Source organism: Lolium rigidum, chromosome 1, assembly GCF_022539505.1.
Source record: "Lolium rigidum isolate FL_2022 chromosome 1, APGP_CSIRO_Lrig_0.1, whole genome shotgun sequence".
Lineage (NCBI taxonomy): Eukaryota > Viridiplantae > Streptophyta > Magnoliopsida > Poales > Poaceae > Lolium > Lolium rigidum.
This window is the reverse complement of record NC_061508.1, coordinates 279,765,027-279,774,478: the sequence shown is the minus strand read 5'-3', so window position 1 is coordinate 279,774,478 and position 9,452 is coordinate 279,765,027. Positions and strand designations below refer to the sequence as shown.

Sequence of the window (9,452 nt, the reverse complement as noted above, 5' to 3'; positions counted from 1 at the left end):
GGATGTTCATATTTGTTTCGACCAACAATGTATGAGGCCCTTGTCATTCCATTTTGCTTTGGTATCTCAAAATGCCGATGATTAGAATGTTGGTCACCTATACACTTGGGGGAGGGGTCAGTGAACCTGGTGCGATGACACAAGTATCAATCTCTTGTGCATCCTATACTTGGTTTCACTGACTCCGTCCCTAAATGTTAATATTTGTTGCGACCAACAATGTATGAGGCATGCCTTTTAGTTCATACTACTTGGATCGTTTTTGAGTTTGCTCTTATTCGTTGCAATTATCTATGAGCGTGCACTAATGTTTCTTTGGCTTGTGCATATGTACGCAGATATGACGTGGTATGTCGTGTACAAGGGCAAGGTTCCCGGAGTCTACAACGACTGGGAGGAGTGTCGGAGACAGGTTCACCGTTTTAGCGGTAACAGCTACAAAGGGTACACCACTAGAGCGGAGGCCAAAGACGGATACGCACGCTATCCGGCGGGAGAGAGGACGGAGCGGAGGAGGAACCGGATGAAGACCACTTTCATCGGGACGGTGCTAGTAGTGACTCTAGCTCTCTTCTATGTGATGCTAGTTTAGATGATCGACCTTGTGTAACCACTAGCTCATTTGACTTGTAACACCGTAACACTTGTCTAATATTTGAAATCTTGTGAATCATGGAGGCTAATGTGAAGGACTATGTATTGGTATATCGTGTCTGTTGTATATATGTGTTATATATTACGTATACTGTGCTGTTATACTCGTGCTATACAACCTGTACAAATACATGCCAGAAATACAAAAAATGAAAACGAACTACTAGTAGTGGCGCACTACTGGATCATGAGTGGCGCATGACCACCAAGTAACAGTGGCGCACCAGCCTGGACCCAGTGGCGCACAACCCTCTGATCACCTTCGACTCTACCAGTGGCGCACCAAGGCTGCCAGCAGTGGCGCACGTCTGAGATGCAACAGTGGCGCACCTAAACAGGCAGCAATGGCGCACCAGCTCGCCGTAACAGTGGCGCACCCAAGGAGGCAGCAGTGGCGCACCAACAGCAGACAATAGTGGCGCACTGCTGCTGAACAACAGTGGCGCACCCCTTTGGAGTAGTAGTGGCGCACCAGTGTACCTATCAATGGCGCACAGGGTAGTGCGCCACTATTACATAGGATAGTTGTGGCGCACCAGAGCTGCGCCACTACTAAAACTTAGCAGTGGCGTGATAGTAGTGGCGCACCAGCAGTGCGCCACTGATGGGGAATAGTGGTGCGCCACTGAATAGCTTTTTCCTAGTAGTGCTATCTGCAGTTCGTGCAAGGTTCAAATTCCTCCATATCTACCTTTTTATTTTCAATATTAAACATCTTAGTGCTGAATGTTATCTTCATCAATATATTTTAGATACTACTTCGTCGGCTTTTGCCGTGGCGTCATCGTGCTTGCCCGGAAGAACCCGCCGCACAAGATACGGCTTCGAACCCACTCACAAAGAAATCGAACACTATGTTTGAGGCGCAGATGCCATCTGTTTTTCTGAAATCAGTCACTGTTATCAAATCCCCGACTATGGTCTTCGTTGCCGCACATTACCCGCCGGAAATTGGTCGGGTCGATGAGAGCACTCCAACTAAGGATATAGATGAACATTGGGGAGAAGAAAGATTTTCGATCAAGAACCATTGTCTGCGTTGCATTACCCCGTTCAATGGTGAACTGTATGCGTAGGCTGCGGACAATTTTGAGAACGGAAGAATAGTGTGCACCAATGTACGGTTGCAGCAGCGCGCGAGCACTTGTCAAGATGGAGACACTAATTTCATTTCCGTAACTTGGACATCGAAGTTCTACCTTGTGAAGTCGGATGGTGATCTGCTGCTTGTGTTGTTGGTCAGCGTGGCTTTGGCGGGCAAACCATTGGTGTACCGTGTGAACACTCAGAGCCGCTCTCTCCATCCGGTCAGTAACATTGGCAGTAATGCCTTCTTCGTGAATTTTATCCGGTGTATCTCCGTCGACACCAGAGTGTACCCGACACTTCGACCTGGCTGCATCTACTACACGAATTTGGGTTATATCAGAGAGTACTCTCATGATACAAATGCCTGAGATGAGTGGCCACTACGTGTGGATAGAATAGGAAACTACGGTATAAGAAATGAACACAGGCCATACCGTTTGGAGTATGTATTGGCCTCACACTGCAGACGGAAGGAGTTCAATGAATATTTCCTTGGGGTAATGCACGAATGGAGGGACGAAGAAATATATGAGGATAAATGAATAACAAATTCATTCATCCTGGGGTATCCTAATCTTCTTGTTGTCCATACATTGCGTGCGTCTTGTATATTTTTCAGCTTAGTTTGTCGTGAACATTAACAACGTTATTGGCTGATTTTGGCTGCTGTATGCAGTTTATGTATTATATTTAGTTTTCTGATTATGCTGTTGTGAATTTATCATGCTTCTAGATTTGTTACTAGATTTGCTGCCATATTGGGCAAAAAATGAGGGCCAAAAGGCATAAATAACCCCAGAGATTTGCTACTAGATTTGCTACTAGATTTGCTACCATATTGAAAAAAGACAGAAATAGAAGCTTCTCTAGATTTGATACTAATTTGGTGAAAAAGACAGAGAGAGAAAGAGGGGAAAAAGTGCTCTTAAAATGCCAATTTGGGCCGAGAGAGACAAAACACAGCTCCTGCTCACGTGCAACCAAACGCTTCTCGTCCTGTCCCACGCGGTCCCTTTCTACCAGCCCCACGCGACGCAGCCCCACACGACGCAGCCCCACAGACGACGCGGCGCAACACGTCAGCACAGAACGTCCAAATAAACGGATTCCTTCTGTCTGAGCTCCTTCTGCGGGTTTCAGACATAGGCTTGGAGAAAACTGAGGAAAAACTAAGGGGCTAGGGAAAACTGAGTACAACTAAGGACCCGAGGGTACGAAAATAGAAATCCCTTTTTCCTATCCCCCAAATCGTCTATTGTAGCAGTTCGATGCGTCCACCAATGAGAAGGGCTTTTACGGTGCACGGGACCTTCCAAGCACGAAATCATTTTCTTCATTACATTCCTAAAATATGAAATACCCAAAACATAATTTAATGATATCTAATAGTAGTAGGAATCGTGAAGCAAAAAAAAAGCATTGCGAATCCAATAACAACAACATGAACCCGGAGGTCCTGTACACGGAAGAACATTTCTCTCGCCATCATATGGCATGCTTTCACTTTGAACGAATATATTAACAATCGACTGAGACTTTAAACGAATATATTGACAATCCACCGAGATTTTTGACTAGCTAAAATAACAGGACCGAGGCTTCACGTACGACAGTCCGATCATCAACCTTGGCACAACTCTGGTGTATGTGAACGGTGTGATGTATGGAAGAAAGTCCGGGGCCACGCATTCCCAGTCAACAAAAGGTTACTTGTAGGAGTCAACAAAGCTTTCTCTCTCAAGAAAAAAAAACGTAGTTTGGCGTGGGTATATAATTAAGGTGCAGCTGCTGAAGCATTGCGGTCACCAGCACCAGTACTCCAATTGTACCCGTCGCCACTCCGTTAAGATGCTGCTACCCAACTGTCGCCTCTTGCTTGCCCGTCTTCTGGCCATCCTTACGTTTCTCTTCTTCGTTAGCGCCACCCTCGGTGGTGCAGCAAGGCGTCCATATACAGATCCAAGCTCTCCACGTCCATCTTGCTCCGGTCATCGTAAGTGCCCCCTTCATTCCTCACGTTACTCTAATCTCAAAACCTCTCCCTTTTCTTAACGGTCTCTTGGATTGTTCATGCGTATGATGTAACTCTATATCTTCACAGAAGACCCAGTCGGCTGCTCACCTTTGCCCGGTCAAAACTGCCCAGGCTGTAGTGGGCGCTAAGCGCCTTCTTGAGAATGGGACGTGCATATATTCTCCAAACCGTTGAACTCAGGATGGCCAAGGCTCGGTCCGAAGCTATGTTCACGAGGTTTTCCAAGTAAAAAAGTGGATGTACCAGTGTTGATCAACATCTTGTATGAGTAGATATATGTATGCCACAATCAATATTCAGTAATTGTAATGTAAGAACAATAATTGTAGCTGAATAAGACACACGAATTTATGGACAGACTTGCATCGTGAATACAATATTCTTCAATGGAACACCTAACACTGCAATCACTGGAGCAGTACACTCCTAACCAACTGCAACATAATCCTCATGTGATGAGAAGAGAAGACGGATCCCATAAAAGAACGAAACCCTTCGACTAGCTATACATTGCTAAGTCACATGCGCCAGAATGCCATCTCCTCGGAAGCATTACTAACTCGATTACTTGATGCCAAATGGCCTTGATTAATCAACCATCAATTATGTAAAATCACAAATATGACCATCTTGTATTCTGGTGGAGAAACTGTTCTGTCCTGCTTTGTCCAATGGAGTCAGTGGGCTGCACATATGGCATCAGGTTCCTAAGTTAAGATTAGGCGATCTAATGGTTTCTAATGCATTGCTGTAATTTTTGTAATGTATTGGACCTCTCTGGTTCAACCGTCTGTGGCCATCGAACTTGCAATCACCAGAAAAGCAGTTGTGGTTTGAGTGTGATCTTGGACTTCAGAAAAAATAGCGGTCAAGGCTAGGCTAGGACATCTATTCCTGCTTGGCAAATGGTACTTCTACTAGTGGTTGGGGCGCCCCATGGGGCGCCTCCTCACCGTACGGTGGCAGCCCAATCACAGTGTAATCTCATTTTCGTCTTTGACCACTCATTAGAAAATCAAAGTCGAGCTCCTTGTATCATTGCTTGGAGAAAATCGAAAAGTCGAGTGCCCTTACATCACTTCGTAACCCCACAATAGAGCAAATCCAAAATCCGGTGATCTACAACACGCATAAACACAACTCCTTATTTCCATGATACACAAATGACAGTCTAGAACCAAAACAAAATTGGCAATATATGGATGCCTTTGCTAATTTTGATATAGCTCTTGTCCACTAAGCTATTTCTAAGAGTTTGCTTCTTAAACATCAAAGAGAAACTGAGTTTCTAGCCAATTGCTTCGATTTAGCATGCCTTCAATGAAATTTGATTCTTTGAACTAATCTCCACATAGGCCCAAAGTGATTCACCTAGATAGCCATCACATTTAAGCTAAACCGCTGAGCTGCTTCTTGCATTTTCTGGTTCACGCATCTTTCATGCAAAGAAATTAGAAACCACTGAATGTAATATCAGTCGCCATGATTTACCTTTCTCTTGTGACTAAAACTGCAGCAAGAACACAATAAAAAGAACACAGCTTGGACTTACTTCCTCTAATTCAGCTTGGTTTCAGATATCTATCAACTATTCCACCCGAGTCAAGCTCCTAGTAAGCTTTCACCTCTTCTGCTTACATGGATTGGTTTGCCGTAGGATCCCACATAGTAACAAAGTCAACTTATTCTGTAATGATACAGGAATTCAAAGATAACCATATTAAATTGGTAATGGCTATTTCTGAATTAAGAAAATGCACTCAAATAAATATGAGTACCCAACTTCACCAAGAGTACAGTTTGTCCTCTATGTATGAACAATTAATAAAGAAACTATGCTAAATCCAAAAGATTCATAGATGACTTTCTGTTTGGTTTCACAGAATTGAAATGCACGAAAGCACCACTCAGTTGTATAATTGGAACCATTGCAGACATGACAAGGAATGCTCGCACACCAAAAAAATACTTATCATGATGATGAATTTCAAGTTAAATCTTAACTCGCATTCCAAGTTTCCTTTATCTCGAAATGTAGTGAAACATCATTAATGTTAGATAGCTAAGTGGAGAAGAAAAGATCTTAGCTTTATCTCACAAAATTAATAATGTAACCAGCCAGAAAATAAAAATCGGAGACTGAATGACAAGAACATAGCAGAAGAAGAAAGATGCATAATATACAAGCGCTGACATGTGGTGCGCGTGCAACCTCATCCCCTCATCGTACTCATGCCTCCCCTTCTTCTATCTAGACCCCTTCCTGGCATGCCAAGACGGGCCTGTGCTGTAGAAATAACCCAAGGAAATAGAGAGCCTGCATGAAGAAAGGTCAGATGTCAAGCAAAGGAGTTTGGGGCAACGATGGAGGAGATTCGCGGGTCGGTGGATGAGCTGGATGAGCTATTGGCTAAGAGATGTGAATAAGAGAAGAAGCTAGGATAGTAAAAACACAAAATCCTCGATATTTTTTTTAGACTACCGTAGTCTTAGATATATGTTTGTACAACCGTACCTTCCCTAAATCATCCTCTTCACACAAAATATTCTTTAATTTTTTCGGCAGTAAATTTTACTCAAAACAATAGGTCTCGCAAACACAATTTGCAAATTGGTCCATTGTGTACTAATACGTTTAATGCCACCTAATTCTATTACACTCCCTCAGCACCAAACTGAAATTAGACTGATCAAATAGAACATTATACATTATAATGGGGGCACCTAGGAGCAGTCGCAAAGATCTAACTTGGATAGCTTGCAATAGCGAATATAAAAAAACTCAATATTTAACGGCATATAACCTCTTCAGAGATAATCATGGCCCTTTTGCCTTGGTGCATTATAACAGCAAAACAATAAAGGCAGCTGAATTTTATTAGAAAAAACATGCAAAGGATATTCAAAGTGGCAAGGATGTAACACACACCTTCAGATAAGAATAGTCAGGTTACTTAACCAGGAAGGCTGATGGCTTGATTTCTTTACTTCAGGTATGTTATGTAAGGCAATAGCAAAATCCAAGTTAATTCCCACGGAAAGGCCATGTATTTTTACATTATACCAATATAATTAGAGCAAGCTAAATAATCAGACATGGTAAATTAGCTCTTCGAAAATTGCAGCAGTCAAGGTAGGCCCCAGTAACTTCTCTATTAGAACAAATGCAAGGTGCAGTACTAAATCCTAACCCCTCTTTATAACATCAATTATGCCAATATATTAACATAAATACACAAAGGTAAAAATTGTTCAAGCTCATTCCTACAGCTCACAATAAGTATGAAGTCGAATGATTGTAGATTCAAGGAAGGAAAACTTCACAGAATTTTATCAAAGAACCTCGTATGGCATGAAATTGTTCAAATAATAATGTCACCTAAAAGAAAGTTTGACAAGTGCAGGCTTGTTGGCTTAATGATTTAGACACATTTTTTTGGTTCTTACCAACAGTTCTAATGATACCACTGCATAAGACTCACCGGCGATTCTTTTGCATCTTATCTTTACCCAGACCATCATCATCAGTCTGCTTTCCACAAAAAAGAAGTAAATGTACTCAGTCGTCCTACAGTAAGAAAACAGATTAATATGATGTTGTATTTACCCCTGTAGATTGTTCATTCCAACTTTTTTCTTGCTTGGATAAGTGGCTGGCACAAAAATTGGCTCTGGAATAAACTTTGACAACCAAATCAGAGAAAAGAACTCCTGCAAGAGATATACAAAACATATTGCAATTTGTTAGCTGAGAAGCAAAATTTGACTCACCCAAACATTGACCTTCAAGAAGCCTATAGAATTGAGTGCATTTTGTACCAAGTATAGAAATGAAATTATCAACATAAGTTGGACCAGCAGACTAAAGAACACAAGGGAGAAGGACATGGAAACTCTGTACCAATAGACAGATAGAAGAATGAAGAGGACACGTCATCTCATACCTGTTATACGAAGTGTGATGAAGTGGGCATCATTTGTAGGAAGCGATAGCTAGTTTACATTCAATTGATATCCCACAGACTAATGATCTCCTGAAGCAATACCGAGTAACTGAACACATCTGACTTCATAGATAAAATACCACATGCTTTGAAGCAGTATACTTGATAAATTTAGGCAGTAGACTCATCAGTACTTTCCTTTGGCAGGAGCCATTTAGTACTGAAAGAACGGTAATCCAATAAACCCAATGTTCTTCACAATATATGGATTCTTCACTTTATATCAATCTATATACAAATAGAAAAATAAATATTTTCCAATGGACCTTTCTTCGCATACCTGCAATCTACAGAGTATATATTATCAACATTATATAGAAGCACAATATAAACTTTGCAAGAAAGAGACAAACTAACCCATAAAGAATGAAAACCATTTGTACCTTCCGCAACCAAGGAAACAATCTGTACAAACCGAACATCTCCAGATCGTGGCCCTTTGATTTTCTGATCTTAGCGAACCATCCAGATCAAATCGTAAGTTGAACGTCCACAAGTAACATTTCTACAAGCCAAGACAAGAAAGAAATCCCCTCAAACTTTCAACCAGACAAGAGAGAGCGTAAGAGATGGAACACCACTTACATGTGTGGGTGGCAATCGAAGCAGTGCCACCATGCGAGGAAAAGTTGTGCGTCATCACTGCACCCACACGACTTCCCTAGCCTGCAACGACGGGGTTCACGCCCAGTACGTTGACCGCGTTATAAAGGTAAGCTGCAAACCGGATCAATGAGTTCCTCTCCATCCTCGTCGGCGAGGTCAACTTCACATGCCATGGCCGCATCCTCCACACTGTTGATCCTGTTCCCCATGGATTTCGTCCTCGGAAGGGAGATGATTCCGCTTGGCGAAGGAGAGGAGGCGGTGAGGGGAAAGAGAGGCGACAACCAGGGGAGGGAGAGGGCGGCGACCAAGCAGAGAAGGGAGTGGGTCACTGCAGCTCATCCCTCCCTCTCGCGCGTCGCATCTACGGACCGAGCGCCGGCGAGGAAGGGAACACTACATCCGCTCGGTCCGGTTCATGGCGGCCAGGATGCGGCGGAGAGGAGGATGCGAAGAGGCGGCGGAGAAGAGGCAGGGAAGGGAGCGGATCGCGAGCTAGGCGGCGCAGGTGGCTAGGGTTTCGGTCGGTTGTGATGCTGGGACGGTCGAGATGGTCGCGGGGCTCATTGCCATATCGAACGGATCGGGATGACTTTTTCCTCCCCTACCAGCGAGCGCCAAGTGCATATCGTGGAGCGCTGTGGGATGAGGCAAAGGGGGTCGCACTTACTTGTACTCAATTCCTACTTGGTCTCGTGACATAATCCCAAATCATTCAGCACAAATCTTGGCTAGTATCAGTGTTGTACTTTCTTATTGTTGTCAAATGGCTAGATGCTCCCACAGCGCAAACCTTATATCGCCCCTGAACGTGACAGGTAGGCATTTACAAGTAAAAAAGAAAAGAAAAAAAAACCCAACCTAACCTGAATAATTACAACTTTCTCAAAAATGAGAAGAAGAGTACAAGAATCATAAGTAGATCGAAGCTTACTTCCGCCCCATGTTTGAGAATGGTATATGTCCATGCATTCTGGTGGGAGATCTTCCGCATAGGTAACTCAAATCTTCAGAACCGATCGATGAGCCTACTTCCGCCCCATTCCGGTTGATTACGGGTGGAG

General features: G+C 43.2%; 1 long non-coding RNA gene across 8 annotated transcripts; it reads right to left on the bottom strand.

Annotated features, from left to right (window-relative positions):
- Nucleotides 1-4,813: 4,813 nt before the first annotated feature.
- LOC124694642 lies at nucleotides 4,814-8,980 on the bottom strand. 8 transcript variants are annotated; one of them, XR_007000487.1, is made up of 7 exons: nucleotides 8,368-8,980; nucleotides 8,166-8,287; nucleotides 7,723-8,069; nucleotides 7,386-7,489; nucleotides 7,261-7,307; nucleotides 6,708-6,765; nucleotides 5,726-6,095 (listed from the first exon to the last, which is right to left on the bottom strand). It is a non-coding gene; the product is annotated as an uncharacterized LOC124694642 (long non-coding RNA). The 8 variants fall into 8 exon arrangements; XR_007000485.1 differs by adding an exon at nucleotides 4,814-5,465 and having other exon boundaries at nucleotides 5,963-7,307; XR_007000484.1 differs by having other exon boundaries at nucleotides 6,708-7,307.
- Nucleotides 8,981-9,452: the final 472 nt, after the last annotated feature.